The 17,516-nt window shown below is 30.9% G+C and overlaps 1 long non-coding RNA gene and 1 pseudogene across 1 annotated transcript; both read left to right on the forward strand.

Moving 5' to 3' along the window:
- Positions 1 to 5,307, forward strand: part of LOC114074246 — a 35,922-nt pseudogene extending 30,615 nt beyond the window's left edge.
- A 2,549-nt stretch (positions 5,308 to 7,856) lies between these two features.
- LOC114074500 lies at positions 7,857 to 8,954 on the forward strand. The gene is made up of 2 exons (XR_003574928.1): positions 7,857 to 8,271; positions 8,547 to 8,954. It is a non-coding gene; the product is annotated as an uncharacterized LOC114074500 (long non-coding RNA).
- The last annotated feature ends 8,562 nt before the right edge of the window (positions 8,955 to 17,516 follow it).

Below are 17,516 nucleotides of genomic sequence, written 5' to 3' on the forward strand. Positions count from 1 at the left end.
GTATCTAGTAAATTGTGATACATGTATTTACTTATTTGTGCAAGACTTTTTGTTTTCTATTTTGAGTAGTATAAATAGTGATGTAGTTGATGATTGTAATAATCTCAAGTGACCTTATGTAGCCTATAATAAACTTGAGCATTCTCTAAGGATATTATTTTCCTTCCATATTTCCTACAAATTGGTATCACAGCAGGTTTTCGTTCTTAATCTGGGGTTAGGTGTAGAAAAGAATATGGCATCCAAAACAAATGAAGGTGTTGATTCTTCAGTTGTTCTTACTCCATTTTTTATATAACTAATTTTGAATACTGGAAGATAAGAATGAGAACACATTTGAAAGCTGAAGGTTTGTGGACTATTGTTGCAAATGGCTTTGAAGAGCAAGAAAACAATGGTGATCTTACAACAGCAGAGATGAAAAACTTGAGGCTAAGTATCGTCAAGATGCAAAAGTCTTGAGCAAAATCCAAATGGGAGTCTCAAGAGCATATTTTGCAAAAATTGCTACTTGTGAGACTGCAAAGGAAGCTTGGGATTTTCTTGAAACTGAGGTGTATGGTGATGAAAAGGTACACACTATAAATCTTCAAACTCTTAGAAGAGAGTTTCAAAATTTAAAGATGATAGAATCTGAAAAAATCGATGAATATTGCACAAGAGTCATGAATATTGTTAATGAAATGAGAAATCATAGTGATACAATTTCTGACCAACAAGTTGTGGAAAAGATTCTAATTAGTGTCACAGAAAAGTATGAGTACATCGTTGCTATCACTCAGGAGACGAAACATCTTTCTAAGCTTCCCATCAAAGAGCTAGTTGGATCATTTCGTGCACACGAGAAGCGAAGATTTTTCGTGAAGATCAACCCAAAGAGATGGCTTTCCAGTCTAAAATAAATGAGAATTCTCAAAATTTCTCAAAAAATCATCAGAAGAAAAATCAAAAGCAAAAAAAGAAGCAGGGTCATGATGGTTCTTCCAAGAAGGTTGAAGAAAAAGGTGAGAAAAACTCTAGTCTTTTTTGTGAAGTTTGCAACAAGACTAATCACAATGCAGAAAAATGTTGGCACAAAGGCAAGCCCCATTGTAACTTTTGTAAAAAGATTGCCACGTTGAAAAGGATTGTTGGCACAAGAGACGGGAGCAAGCAAATTTTTGTGAAAAACATGAGGAAGAAAGGGAAGAAAATCTTTTCTTTGCTTTTAAATCTGATGCTTCAACAAAAAGCAATGAATGGTATGTTGATAGTGGTTGTAGTAATCACATGACTGGAGATGAAAAGGCTTTCCTCTCAATTAATAATAGCATCACTACTAAAGTGAAGATGGGGAATGGAGCCTTAGTTGATGCGAAAGGTAAAGGTACTATTTCGATCAACATGAAAGGATGCGGTAAGCAAATTCATGATGTTCTTTATGTTCCTGACTTGGAAGAAAATTTGCTTAGTGTTGGTCAACTCATGGAAAATGGTTATTCTCTTGTGTTTAGAGATAATTATTGCAAGATTTATGATAAAATTGAGCCAAATCAAGTCATTGTTGAAGTAAAGATGATAAAAAGAAACTTCCCTTTGCAATTTCATTACAATGCATTAAAAAATGAAATTGTAGATGATTCATGGCTTAGGCACAAAAGATTTTGTTACTTGAATTTTCATGGTTTAAAGCTTCTCAAGCAAAAGGACATGGTGCAAGGCCTTCCTGAGATACATACTGAGGTGGATAGATGTGAAAGTTGTATAATGGGAAATCAACACAGGAAGTCTTTTCCAAAAGGGGTGTCTTGGAGAGCAAGTGTATTTTTGGAACTAATTCATACCGACATTTGTGGACCAATGAAGACTCCATCTCTTGGAAGTCAAAGGTATTTTCTAATCTTTATTGATGATTTCTCAAGAATGACTTGGGTTTATTTCTTGAAAGAAAAGTCAGAAGCATTTGCTACATTCAAGAAATTTAAAGCCCTTGTTGAGAAGCAAAAAGGTTGCAGCATCAAAACCATTCGCAGTGATCGAGGAGGTGAGTACACAAGTCGAAAATTTGAAGAATATTGCAAAAATGAAGGCATTCAGAAGCAACTTACAGCAGGGTATACTCCTCAACAAAATGGTGTATCTGAAAGAAGAAATAGAACAATTGTTGAAATGGCCAGAACTATGATGAATGAGAAAGGGCTGCCAAAATATTTTTGGGCAGAAGCAGTGCATACAGCAGTTTACATCCTTAACAGGTGTCCAACAAAGGCACTAAAGGACAAGACACCAGTTGAAGCATGGAGTGGAATTAAACCTTTTGTAAATCATTTTAAAATTTTTGTGTGTATTTGTTATGCTCATGTACCTGCTGAGAAAAGAACAAAATTGGATGAAAAAAGTCAAAAATATGTCTTTCTTGGTTATAGTGATGTTACAAAAGGATATAGGTTTCTCGATGTCAAAACTAACAAACTTGTTGTTAGTATAGATGTCATTTTTGATGAAAAAACAACATGGAATTGGGAGGATAAAAAGATAGAGAATACTGTTATCATATCTTCAAATCAAGAAGAGGATGAGAAAGATGAAGATGTCTCTCAAGGGGGAGAAATCCCATATTCAGATAATGAAGAACCGCCTCCAATAGGAACAAAAATGTTGAGTGACATTTATCAAAGATGTAATTTTGCCGGTGTTGAGCCGGAAAATTATGAAGAAGCAATAAAGCATGATGTTTGGAAGAAAGCCATGGAAGAAGAAATTCGAATGATAAAAAAAATACTTGGGAGCTTGTGGCTATTCCTAGAGAAAGAGAAGTTGTAAGTCTAAAATGGATTTACAAAATCAAACTCAATCAGAAAGGAGATATTCAAAATCACAAAGCAAGGTTGGTTGCTAAAGGCTTCACGCAAAAACCAGGTATTGATTTTTATGAAACTTTCTCTCCAGTTGCTCGTCTTGAGACAATTAGAACTGTAATTGCTGCTGCTGCACAAAAGAAATGGAAGATATTTCAACTTGATGTTAAATCAACATTTCTGAATGGAAAACTTGACGAAGAGATTTATGTTGAGCAACCTCAAGGATTTTTTGTTCAAGGGGGAAAAGAAAAATTGTATAGACTAAAAAAAGCTCTTTACGGGCTGAAGCAAGCTCCAAGAGCCTGGTACAATGAAATTGATACATACTTTCTGAAAAATAATTTTCAGAGAAGTAAAAGTGAAGCCACTTTGTATGTGAAGAAAGAACATGGCAGCATTATCATTGTTTGTCTCTATGTGGATGATTTGCTCTTTAGAGGAAATGATGTAAAGATGATGCAAAATTTCAAATAAGATATGATGCAAGCTTATGAAATGAGTAATATTGGATTGCTAAATTATTTATTGGGCATCCATGTTTCTCAAGTGAAAGAAGGAATTTTCATTTCTCAAAAGAAGTATACTAAAAGTATTCTTCAAAAATTTAAAATTATGGATTGCAGTTCTGTGGCCATACCATTAGCAGCAAATGAGAAGTTTAGAAAAGATGATGGAGAAAAGAAAGTTAATAGCTCACTTTTTAGGAGTTTGATTGGAAGTTTGCTATATCTTACTTCAACAAGGCCAAATATTATGTTTGCTGCTAGTTTATTATCCAGATTCATGTAAGAACCAAGCCAAGAGCATTTTGGAGCTGCAAAGCGTGTTCTACGCTACTTGCAAGGAACAATGGATTATGGGATAATGTACAAATTTGGTGGAAATTTGAACTTAATTGGTTATTCTGATAGTGATTGGGCTGGAAGTATTGATGACATGAAGAGTACTTCTGGTTATGATTTCTTATTTGGATCAAGCATTTGTTCTTGTTTATCAAAAAAGCAAAGTGTTGTTGCTCAATCCAGTGCCGAAGCAGAATATGTTTCAGCATCCAAGGCTACCTCTCAAGCTATTTGGCTTAGGAGAATATTTGAAGACATTGGTGAAAAACAAAAAAAAGGGACTGTTCTGTATTGTGATAACAAATCAGCAATTGCAATTGCCAAGAATCCAGTCAGCCATGAAAGATCAAAGCATATTTCCATCAAGTATCATTTTATTCGAGAAGCACAAGAGAAAGGCAAAATTCAGTTGCATTATTGTCAGACAGGAGAACAACTTGCTGACATCTTCACCAAAGCACTTCCTAGAGAAAAAATTTGCTATCTTCGAGAACGCATTGGAGTTATCAAGCAAATTAATGCATCAATGTTTAGCCTTCCAAAATTGTCTCTTAGTTTATCAAGAAGTCTTTTTAGAATTTCGTAGTACATGTATCTAGTCAATTGTGATACATGCATTTAGTTATTTGTGCAAGACCTTTGTTTTCTATTTTGAGTAGTATAAATAGTGATGTAGTTGATGATTGTAATCATCTCAAGTGGCCTTAATTAGCCTATAATAAACTTGAGCATTCTCTAAGGATATTATTTTCCTTCCATATTTCGTACAGTTCCCTCATCAATAGACATTCCTCAAGCGGTATCTAAGCTATGTTGTCTGCAAAATTTTATACCTGAGCTATCACCTAATGAGGTCTATGGATATATCCTTTCATATTACCATTGGAAATTTTGAAGATGGTGTAGTTGAGGCACCTCCGTTTTGACTTGAATTGCATTCGGAAGCATGAGCTTACTGAGAAAAGGTTGGTTCTGAAAAATTTGCAGAGTCTTGATGGAATCCTACATATATTTTGTATTGGATCTCTCTTCAGACTATTTCCTAATATAAACAAGTTGCAAATGTGTGGAACTCCCGAAGACTCCATAGTCACAAGGTATGATTTTCTCTACTCAGATGAGCTCAAATAATTGGAATTTTGTCTAACAGAGCGAAAACGACAATGCATGCAACCTACATATTCCTTGCTTTCTCCACCATATGCTTTTCCGCAAAACCTTAACAAGTTATCTTTTTTGTCGGATTATTTGAAGTGGAATGATTTTAACATTGTTAGTAAATTTCCCAAACATGAGTCCTTACACTAGCATATGATTCATGTAAAGGGGAGGAGTGGGAATGAGTTGACGAAGGCTTTCCTTGCTTGAAGTTCTTGCTACTAGACTATTTGGATGTTCGGTTATGGATAGCCAATAGTGATCACTTTCATTGCTTAGAAAGTCTTTTTCTTGATTGTTGCTAGGATATCAATTCAATCCCAAGAGATTTTGCAGACATAGGGACAATTGCTCTAATTGATATACGTAGTTCCCAATCTACTTGGAATTCAGCAAAGCAAATTCAACAGGACATGCAAGATAATTATGCAAGTTCAGTTGAGCTTTACATTCATCCGGATTTGTAAGACATCTTCTTCCTTCATATAATTTTTGTTTCTATTTGTACTTCCAAATTATATGTTCCTTCATTGTGGGAAACCTAGGATTACGAGACAAAAAGTTTCCGTGTGGACAACCCGAGTGAGAAGGCTACGCGTATTGAAAGAAAAAGATCTAGAAACCCTGCACATATGCCAACTCTCCTAATCCAAAATCTTAGGAAGTATAAACGGGATGACAATATATATGGAGCAGTAACAGATAAAATTTTTATAAAACATATGTATGATAAATAAAGCATTAGGCAATTAAAATAAAACAAACAAGTGAAAGAAACAAGAAAATGCTAAAAGCTTTAATTATTAACCTAAGACTAATATGGTTTAGAACCTAAATTCGCACCGGAGTCGCCAAGCTGTGATACCCCATTTTAATTCGCGTCAAATAGTGTATAACATATTGGTGATTCCTAAATAATTAACTTATGGAGTCACCATCTAGTTATTTTTAAAGGTCAATTAGGCCACCTATCCTGCTAAAGTTATGCCAAGTTAACTCAAAATTTGGGTCTACTTAACCTTATGCAATTCTGGGTAAGAAGTCTAATTTATTCTAAAGGTAAGGTGTATTGGTATTCCATAAGATAAGTTAAAAATTGTTAACCGGCTAAACTTAGGTTAATCATTATTTTAAAAAAAAAAACTAAATATAGGTGCTAAAATATTAAATAAAAGTCGATGAAATAATTTTAATAACATTTGTTAAGTATTCAAATTTGTAATACATTTTAAACTTGAAAAGCTCTTGAACTTGAAGTAAATTTTTTTAAAAAAAGTTTGTTCGCTTAAAAAAACAAGGAAAATACATCCAATTCCCCTGAACTTGGCAACAAAACATACTTTAGTACTTTAACTATATGGTCGTTAAAATACCCCTTAACAATTCTAAACTAATTAAATATCACGCTAAGAGCTGATGTGGTGAAGTGAGTGTACTCACTCTCTTCAAAGCACGTGTAATGAAAATAATAAAAAAAATTGAAAGGTAAAATCATACCCATGATATTTTTTTACTTGCCAATATATAACTAATAACTTTTGTAGTTCTTTTTTTTCAAGTTAAAGTTGGAAAAAATGTGAAATTTCTTGTTTAGAAGTAAATGAAATTTGTGGTTTCAATTTTTTTTTAAAAAAAAAATATTTAATGTTTTTTCTCTCTCTTTATTTTGTTATCTTTCCCAAATGTCATCTTCCTCCATTGAAGCACTCCTTGTACATTTATTCTTCCATAATAAATATTTTCCTTGATCTTCATCCCTCACCTCACCCGCCCTTCATTAATCTCAAAATACAACACCTAATTCATATTATTGAATGTAAACTTATTTGAATTTTATGTAGCTCATGATAAATTCTATTAGTTGTGATGCAAAAACTCTGGGTCCATCAACTTTTTTTACACAATCTTCATTTTTTATTTAAGTTGTTAAAAAAAAATAACTTTCAAAAAATGTTATTCTCCAAGGGGCATATTTGTGGAAAAGAGATGGTTAGAAGAAGAAAAAGTAAGTACGTTATTTTTTTTTTAAAAAAATACTGATGATTTTGAAGAAGAAAACAACTATTTGAAGGTCGAAAATTCAAAAAAAGAAGAAGAAGAAGTTAGTGAAGGGTTAAAATTGTGAAAATCAAGAAAGAAGGGGGGGGGGGGTAGAAGAGAAGGGGTGGAAGAAAATGTGACAATTTTGATTTTAAAATGCATTTTTAATTGATTGTTGTAAAGAGTTATAAGAAAATATTTAAGAAAAATAGTGAATAAGAAAAAAATAAGATTGAAAATTAATTATGTGGTCCTTACATGACTGTGACGTGGTGCTTACATGGCTATGATGTTCAAGTGAAAGTAGTATTCTACTTTCAAGGTTGTATTTAATACACTTCAAAGATGTTAACGAGGGTCTTTAAACACCGAAATACTTAAAGTGCTAAAGTAAGTTATGCGACCACGTTATGGGTTTTTTTAAATGTATTTTCTCTAAAAAATAAAAATAAAAATTTACTGCTACACTTGGAAAACATTTTTAAAACAAACTTAAAGTTAACCAAAATGTAGTTATTTTATTTAAAAGAAATATTTCGGAAGTGAAAGCTACTGCTACATGTGATAGGAAAAGAGTTTTAACTAGATTAAAGATGTCAAAATCTATTCATCTAACGCCTACTAGTTATTACTAAAGAAATAAAGTATAAACAAACAAATAAGAAATTTATTTAAACATATAAATGCAAAAGGAAATAGTAATATAAGCGATCCGGGATGAGTGACACTCATTTTTGTTGCTATTTGGATAATCTAATATGTAGAAGTCATGTCCAGTTATGATGGTGTCGAGTCAATGAGATTCTATCTTTGCGAGGTCTTCATCGGGACTCTATTTTTGCGCCAAACTTCATGCAAGTAAAGAGGAGGCAAAGAGATAAGTAAGAAAAACAACCTTAAATGATAGTGAACGAAAATAGATAAAACAAAGTAAAGTCACACCACAAATATATATATATATATATATATATATATATATATATATATCTATATATATATAAAATCAGAATTGGGCACACCTCAAAGTTTCAAAACTTAGCAATAATCCATTCATTTTAATGAACCAAACATAAATCACTATTAGACACAAATATCAACATTGATTTCCAAAGGACAAAACATAACACATAGAACATCATAAAGTAAAATAAAATTAACACAAGAATTTAAGAAGACTTGAAGTTTTAAGGAAAACATTAGCATGGGTTATAAGGTGCCAACACTTATGATGTATATGTATAACGAAAGACTAATATAATGAATCCCTTTTTTAAAAAAATAACAAGAAATGTGATACGAATCCACCTTTGAAGACATTTTAGACAAAGAAAAAGTTAAAGGGAAAATAGAGAGTCCGGAACTGCAAATGGAAAACGTCAACCAAACATTATGTAAGTACTATTTGAGTAGGCTTTATAATTTTCTAGCTGTTTGTTGTAGAAAATATGTATCCTATATAAATATCTAGTTAGAATTATTTTTAAGTATTATGGAATATATATTTGAATTTTAGTTTCTGGGAGTTTATTCCACTCCATACGGACATATTTCTTGGTTGTAAACTCTGTTTAAGATTCTTGCGCAAGCTATTATCAATATCAAGTTCCTTTCTTTCTCATTTGCCTTCTTAAGTTTTCCAGCATCTAACATTTTTGTATCAGAGCAGACCGATCCTATATGAACACAAAGTTGACATTGCTTCTACGTATCTGGAAGGTCATGCACCCTCTCTCTTCTCTTTGATTAAACGTGAAGAGACATTGCTCTATTGGTAAGAACTTGTTAAAGCATTGCAAAAACAATTATGGGCCTGCAGTATGGGCGGACCTAGGTACACTCCAGGGGATTCACTCGTCAAAAAACTACACTTTATATATAACGTCAAATTCTGACTTTATGGATATATATTAAAATGAACCCCCTCAAAACAAACTACATGCTTGGCTCAATCGATACGTGTTTCAAGATCTGCCCATAGGTCACCGGTTCAAATCCTTTGGGCAACATTTTTCCCCTATTTTTTAATGCTTTGGAAAATGGAACTTTTGGAATTAGACCTTCTTCATCTTTTTCATTATTTTTTCCTTATATTCCTTTTCTTCTTTTAGAATTTGTTTTTGTTTAAATTTATTAGACACATTCTTAATTTTTTTTCATATCTGTTATTCCTGTTGTTTAACATGAAATTAAAAATATTTTGAATATGATGAATTATATATAACTAGAAATTGAGATAGATATAATAGTTTTAAAAAAAAGGTAAATTAGATATAATTTCGTGAAGAAACTTGAATTTCGTTAACATCATTTTAAAAATATTAATTTATATAATTCATAAAATTTATTTGATATTTCAAAATATATTTTAGAGGGATGAAAAGTAAACTTAATTCATTCGTTATTTGTGTTTTTAAAAATTATGACTAACCTGATAAATTTAACTATAGGAACTAAAAACTTGACGATGTTATTTGTTTATTATTTTAATATGCATTATAATATTAGTAACTCTGTTATTACACATTTTTAGAGAATCTATACGATTTGATAATAATCTGTGATTGAATGGATACTAATTTAAAATTTTTAAAAAGTTAAAATTAAAGTAAAACATCACAAAATAAAAATATAACAACACAAGAAATTTTAAGAATGCTCAATGGATCATGATAAAAGTAGAAAGAAATGTTTAATATGGTATGATGAAGTAAGTTAGATTTAGCATGATAAGGTAAATATCTTTCTTCCCTGTCTCGCTCTATTTTCATCATTTAATTTTCACGCGTTTTAGGAATTAAGTTATGTAATACAGTCGATCCGTTAAAATTTTTATCAATCTTTGTCCTCGATATCTATGATTAGTTTAGTCTTTACTTTTATGAACCAACGAAATATTTATGATTCTTGTACAAAGAACATGTCGATGGGCTACTACGCTCACCACACACTTGCATTAGTACATGAAAATTTTCTTTATACTTTGAACCCCGTTAGTAAAAATCCTGGATCCACCACTGGCCTGCACAGTTTAAAAATCGAGACGAGCATCTGTGTAGCACATGTCAAACTAGTTTGATACAGGACTACCGTCAAGAATTTTCGAAAAATTCATCTAGGGTCACAAACAAAGCAGCCCACTTTCTCTTACATGTTTTCATGAATAGGCTAAAAGTAGAACTAAATCTGATTTCCAGATTCACAAGCCTAGAACAGTCTACAATGCTATAGTTTTGGCACTTGAATTTGAAAATAAATTAAGCCCAATGCGCAGCAATAGGGACCCAATTGGACTCCAACTAATGGACCCACATCGCAAAATTCATCACATAACATGAAAGATAAATAGAATAATAATACTTCATCTTATACAAATAAAAATTCACAAAGTAGCATTTCTGCCAACCGAATCGCGTCCCAGCCTTTTCAAATCAATCATGGGATACCTAGAGAAGAAATATGATGACAAAGGGACTTTGTTTTTGTTGGCATAAAATTTGCACTGGGTCATAGATGCAAATCTCCAAACGTGTCCCTCATGGATATCACGGAAGGAGATTTATTGGACAATGTTGATGAAGTCAATGTTATAGGTTGTGAGGACTGTGTTTGGGTTTTTTAAAGTGTTAATTGAAAATGAAGAGTTGCGACTTTTATGAAAGGTTGCGACTTTTATGAAAAATTGCGGCTTTTATGAAAAGTTGTGACTATTGTGAAAAGTTGTGACTTTTATGAAAGATTGTGACTTTTCCAAATGTTTGTGACTTTTTTGGTAAGGCACAATAAGAACCTTTTCCTACTACCCTTTGTTTTCTATAAATTGAGAGATTTCCTCTCATTTTAGTTGAAAAAAATTTCTGAACTTCTTCTACTACTACTACTACTAAATCTAATATTCTAAGTGTATTTTACTGCTGTTTAGTGACTCGCTGACACCAAAGTTTTGGGTATCAATACACTGGTGATTGAGATCATTCTATCATGGGAGAAAATATTCCAAATCAAGACTCGGATACTAGAGGGGAATAATTTCCTTAAGGGGACACTGTGTATTCAGTGGGCTTGATCTTCTCTGTGTTTTTTTTCAGATTCTAGTATGTGTAACAGATTTTAAATTTGTGAATTAATTTATGTTCTTCTGCTCTACTGGTTCATTAAACTTTCGTAACTTCGTGTTTCTGCAACGTTTGTTGGAATCAGTAACTAATTCTAGTTTCTTTACTAGTTTGAATTTTCTAGTTCTTAAAATGTTCTTAAATATTGTTGTGTCTTACCAAGTTCTTCAAAGTTTTGTTCTAAGTATCCTAGGAATACAAGATGAAAAACATTCTTAAGGAAATTATTATACTGTGGTATTTCTTGTATTCTATTTATTGAGAGAAATATATCATAGATGTAAAAGATAAATGCAATACTTCTCCATAATTCGGTGCTTTGTTTAGCAAGGTCGAAGTGAGAATCTATTAGAAGAATTGGTGGTATTTTGATTAGAGATTACACCTGGTTATCTTCTTACTATTCATATAAGGAGGAAAATAGTTTTTAAAGGTTAACAATTTTGATATTTATCATGTATGTCTTTGGAAAAAGTTTTGTAAATCGTATGGTTTTCGAATGAATTTTCCTTGGCAAATAGTGTTGCCTTTTAAATTCACTAGTTTGCAGAATCACACATGCATATTTTTGTTTGATAAAATAGTATGTCAAAAATATTTATAGTTACAAGACTATACGAAAAGAAAAATATTTCTATGTGATGATCTAAAAATATGCTTTATCTTGTTTGGAGAAAATCAGAAAAATACTTTTGTAGTTTTGTACTCCTTATGACTTTAATTGTTCCTGATTGTTGTGGACTAAAAACTTTTGTAGTTTTCTACTCTAAATAAATTGGACTGGCAATTGATTTGAACAATATGAATACTTCACCCACTAAGTCTGTGTTGTACTTTTGGTTTTCTACAAATTTCATTGTTACATAGATATAAATTGTATCAAAATTTTTGTCCTTATTGTTAGTATTCTAAATTCTAAGTGGTATGTTTGTTAGTGATAGAGGAAAAATACCAGTGAATTAGATTTTGTGCTTTTGTGTCTCCATGGAATGAACTTTGATATTGTATAAAGAATGTCAAAGAAAATTGAAGCACTATAATTCTTTCGTAGAATAATGTTTCCAAAAGAAGTTTCATATTGCCGATGGTATTTTGATAGTAAAAGAAATATGTGGAAAAACTATTTTCAAATACTTAAAAAATATTTTTGAGATCCTATTTAAAATGTGGGTGTTCTTTGTGTTTGCTAAAATTAAAATTGGACTTGGTTTCTATTTAAATTTGGAGCACAAAATATGAAATTCTATGATACTTTTTGTATTATGCTAGACCCAAAATATTATTAGAGTATGTTTGATATTTTGGTTTTTGAGTTTATAGTTTACTAGATTCTGATAACGTGCCTTGCACGTTTGTCCCTTATTATTATTATTAAATTTTTATATACTAAAAAGTTATGTAATTAAAAAGATGCTTAAATTAAAAATAGTAGTTTAACCATTTATCTTTTATTCGCTAAATAATACAAATATAATATGAAGAACATTAAATAGATGATATATCTAGTTATTTTTTTTGTTATCCTTCTCTCATTCTCTTTCCTTCTCATTTTAAATAGTGTAATTTCCTTCCTATGATAATATCAATCTTAGTAATTGGTTCTTAAAAAGCATATTAAAAATTTAATTTTCAAAGTGTCATAAATAGTGGAGAATGACTCTTCACATTGGGCTTTTAATTTTAAAAAATTATGTGTATGAGAAATAATTAACATTCAATAATTAGGCAAAAGAATATCACATTATCATAAATAAAATAATATCTCTAAGTCAAAAGTAGACATTCTAGTTTGGAAAATAATTACTACTAACTATTTATGGGTCCATCTCCAATCAATAATCTATAGATGGGAGTTTGACAATTTTCCAGCTATAGTTAAAATTTTACATCAACAATAAATAGGTTATTATCACAGTAAATAGACGTTTGATGCATAAAATTTATAAATGCTAAAAGATTTCGTCAATGTAGTACATATGCAAACTTATTATAAAAACACTTGGTATATTACGAAACACACTTGAAGCCTTTACCATGATTAATATGTCAATTATTTTTATCATTATATCACATATACGTCTTATTTTTAACCTTAAAAAGTACTGTACACATGATTTATGAAGAGAAAAGAATAATACTCCATTTTTCATAACATTACTCTTTGAATAATTAATATAAATTGAGCAATATAAACTTTTCAAAATGGCTTATTCTAGATATATGATAATTTTGAGGAATGAATGTTCCAACAAACATATAATAGACTAATAAGATCAATAAATTATACATATAAATGAAAAGTTTAAATAAAAATACAACCTCAAAATCACATATATACTATATATAGTATGATCCATTCTTTATCTCCAATTAGGTGGGCCATTTTATTTTAGTTCATATATATATATGATTTCTCATTTAGTCATTATTCTCACTACTCATAAATAATAATTTCAAAAATATATTTATACTAATGTAGAACACTCTATCGAGAGCCAAATAAGCATGTCAAATGAACTGATTAATCTTTCATAAATATGAATTTCATCAGTAATTAAGATACATAGTAGAACATAAATTGTATATTACTATTTTCTTCATGTAGGATACAAAATATTCTAATAAAAAAAACAAAATCATAAGAAAGTACATCAACATATATAAAAAGAAAATATATAATACTTAGGACAGACAAAAAGGAGCGGATAAAAACAAAAAATAATTACTGCACATACAAAATGATTTGCAAAGTTCATTTTTGCATGATAATCTCTCATCCTCTTTTTGTCATTTACAGGAAGATCATGCTAGGTAATTTATAGAAGTAGCTATGATGACCTTTGAGTAGATAATTAATTTGCATTAAATTAGTTCAATGGTTTTAGTCCATATCAAATTTGTTTAATGGAAAAACTTTTCAAATACTCCTTATTTTCACAATAGAGTAATTAATTATTAATGTGAATTTGATTCATGCACCAATCTAAATGAGTTATTTATTAAATTTTTAGTTATAGTTTATAATATTTGTTTAATTATTTTAATATAAGGGTAAAATGGTAATTCAACATTGAGCTTTGAATCTTTCCACTTATTATATAATATGACTAGTATACGTTATGACTAGAATGAATGTATGATATTATATGTTAACTTGTTCAAAATTATGTGTTCTTTGATGAAGAAATGTCACTTGAAGTGATGTAATTTTTTGTGAAAAGATATTTCTATTATAATAAAAGAGTTTCCATAGACATGAATATTGATGAATAGTCATTTGTTATGTTTTGTAAAAGAAATATTAGGACTATATTGCCTTTATTGGACTTGATGAAACTTTGTTCATGAGTAGTTCTATAACAATCAAATTGAATGTTATGGAAAGCTCCTTCTGAAAAGGACATTTGACAAGGTGGTGACTCTAAACAATGTTTGTATTAGACAAATTTTAAGAAATAAGAATAAAATATTTGTGAGAAAAAAGTTAACTTGCGAAGAGATTTTCGAACTCAATATTTTTATTTGTTCTTACTTGCTTGAGTCAAAGTTTGTGACATGAACAATTGGGGCATGTCAATTACAAAACCTTGTAAGGAAAACTGATCAACTTATAAGTTTTTCTAACTTTGAGTGCAATAAATAAAAATGTCATGTTTGTGCGTAATCTAAGTATGCTGAGCATTCCTGTAAATCTGTTGAAAGTAATTCTAATCCCTTAGAGTTGATTTACACTAACATTTGTGATATGAAGACAACACCATCTCGTGGTGGAATAAAATATCTCATAACATTCATTGACAAATGCATTAGAAATGACTATGTCTATTTGTTGAATGGTAAGGATGAAACAGTAGAAATGTCTAGACAATACAATATCAAAGTTGAAAAGCAATTGGGAAAAAGATAAGAAGTCATAAGAATGGAGAGTTTAAATCTCTTCACGCAGAAATATGTTTGGAAAGTGGAATTATCCATCAATCTGTTGTCATATTCACCTCAATATAATGAAAAATCCAATATCAAAAGAAATGATGGATGCATCATTTAAATGTTCGGGTTTACCACAAATCAATAGAGGAACAATCCTTACTGCAAAAGGGAACGACAAAGAAATTTTGAAAGAAATTTTGTTTGTTCAGGACACAATCTATTCCATATAAGAAATGGAAAGGAATGAAATCCAAGTTGAAATATTTTGAAGTGTGGGGGTGTCTAGCCAAAGTTCCTATTCCTAAAAGGATTGAAATAGGACCTAAGACTATGGACTGTAAAATTAGACTTGAGTAGTGTCACGACCATGGGGCACTCCCTAGACATAAACGGTGTCGTCGTCCTCGGAAAGGACTAAGACTAGCCTCTTATCATTTATAATTACATTTCATAGGTTAAAAGTGCATAAAAATTAAAACTTTCCATACATATAACTATACAGTGAGGTTTACATTGGCCTCTAGCATACTACATGTGGAGTTTAATTAGACTCCTCATATATGAATCATACGCAGTTTACTTAGAGACTCATCGCATATGAAGCATTCACAGACTGATCATTTAGATAACATCAGATATATAGAAATAAGTCTAATACTTCGTCTCATATTGAACCATCGAAACGAGTACAAATCTTGGATATAGACAATAAAATTGAGGACCTACCAACACTTGGGAAAAAGAGTCCAAGTGTTCTTCAACTATCCATCTAGGAACTTAATGGCCGGAACCTACAATTGTAGAAAACATAAAGATATGGGTTAGTACACCACTTGTACTAAGTATGGAAACATATGAACATAAAACATTGAAATCATGCTTAAAGGGACATTTGTTCAAAACACGCTAGTTTACTTTGAAAAGACTTTATGCAATATAAAGAACACACATGACCAATGAACACATATTCATAAAGACAAGACCATGTAAAATAAAAGACCAACATCATCAAATAAAGTCAAGTCAACACGTGTAGTAGCATACTAAGCACATAACCCAAACAACTCCAACTTAATGGTATACCCCAACAAAGCATGTATAAGAGTTCATCACATTACAACATGTGCAAGACCATTAACCATAACCCATTACCAAGATTACAAGTGCAATGATCAAGTGAAGTCCCATAACCTCACCCAACCAAGTAAACCTAACAAGAAATCACAAGTAATGTCCAACTTCACATAACATGGCATCATAAGTAGTCATAATCATATTAAACAATATAGACCAATAACATGTTCATAAGTGAGATTAACATCATATAGTTCATCCATATTAAAATTTAAGACATACATATCATTTACATTATAAGAGCACAAGAATAACCTCCTAGGACTTCCTTGAAGGCCAACTGGTGCAATGTATATGTAGAGTCCCATACCCCTACTTAGACTAAGTCAAACCGCTTAAGACACCCTATTTAGTGTTCACTTCATTACATAAATTTACTTTTGGGAACAATTGCCTTAACCGAATAGACCACATGAGCTAAATTTGGAATCTGATGTCATTAAATCCTACACCGTAAGAAGGTGGACTACTTGCCAAGGTAGTACCAAAACATTAATATACCATTCTAGCTTATTCCTATGGGGGCAACATAGTTCAAGAACTAGGAGACATTGAGACCCTTTTTATATTGCATTGTAATCTCTATCTCATGAGAATCATTGTGAACCTACTTTCCCACATTTGGAAGGGACACCTCTCATAACTGGTTCACTTGGTGCTAAGCTAAAGTCCCTTTTTGAAAGGTATTTAAGCCTTTATTAATCATCATAACTTAGTATAGGTTATAGGAGACTAACCCCTATATCATAACATTAGCTCATTATGAAATGCATGAGAACTTCCACTCAATACAACTCTCATATGTGAGAATAACACATTATCATCATTGTATCATAGTAAGGCACATATGTCATTCACTATCATCCTTATACCATCATAACTTAATCCTAATCTCACAATCCATATAATCAAGACTTTCAATTACAATAATCATACAATAAACTTTCTAATCTTATCACAATAAATACTTCAATTGAACATCATCAAGAAGTACAAGTCATCACAATTGAAGTAAGGATTCAAGATCATATGTCTTGCCAATTCACCTTCATAAGACTTCTTCCATGGTCTTACAATCAACCAACCATATTTATCCATTAATATAAATAATAACATCATATAATAATAATTAATACAAGAACTAAGTCAATTGCATCATCGCTATTCAATTAAACATAAGTTCGTAACCTAGAATTTGGGAAATAGGGTCAATTCATGATCTCTTCTATAGAACTAGGTCTAACATGAAGAACTACCCTAATTAACAAATAATCAATAATATTATATCCATAATATTCAAAAGAAACAAAGAATAATACAATTTGAAAGATCAATTTCGGATTGAGAATGAAACCCATGTTTTATTCAACTTTTGGAAATCAATTTGAAAGAACCCTTTAGGGAAAAGAGTCTCAAAGTCAAACAACTTTCATATTTTAGATATTAATCAAGATTGATGG

The sequence above is a fragment of the Solanum pennellii genome, chromosome 10, assembly GCF_001406875.1.
Source record: "Solanum pennellii chromosome 10, SPENNV200".
Lineage (NCBI taxonomy): Eukaryota > Viridiplantae > Streptophyta > Magnoliopsida > Solanales > Solanaceae > Solanum > Solanum pennellii.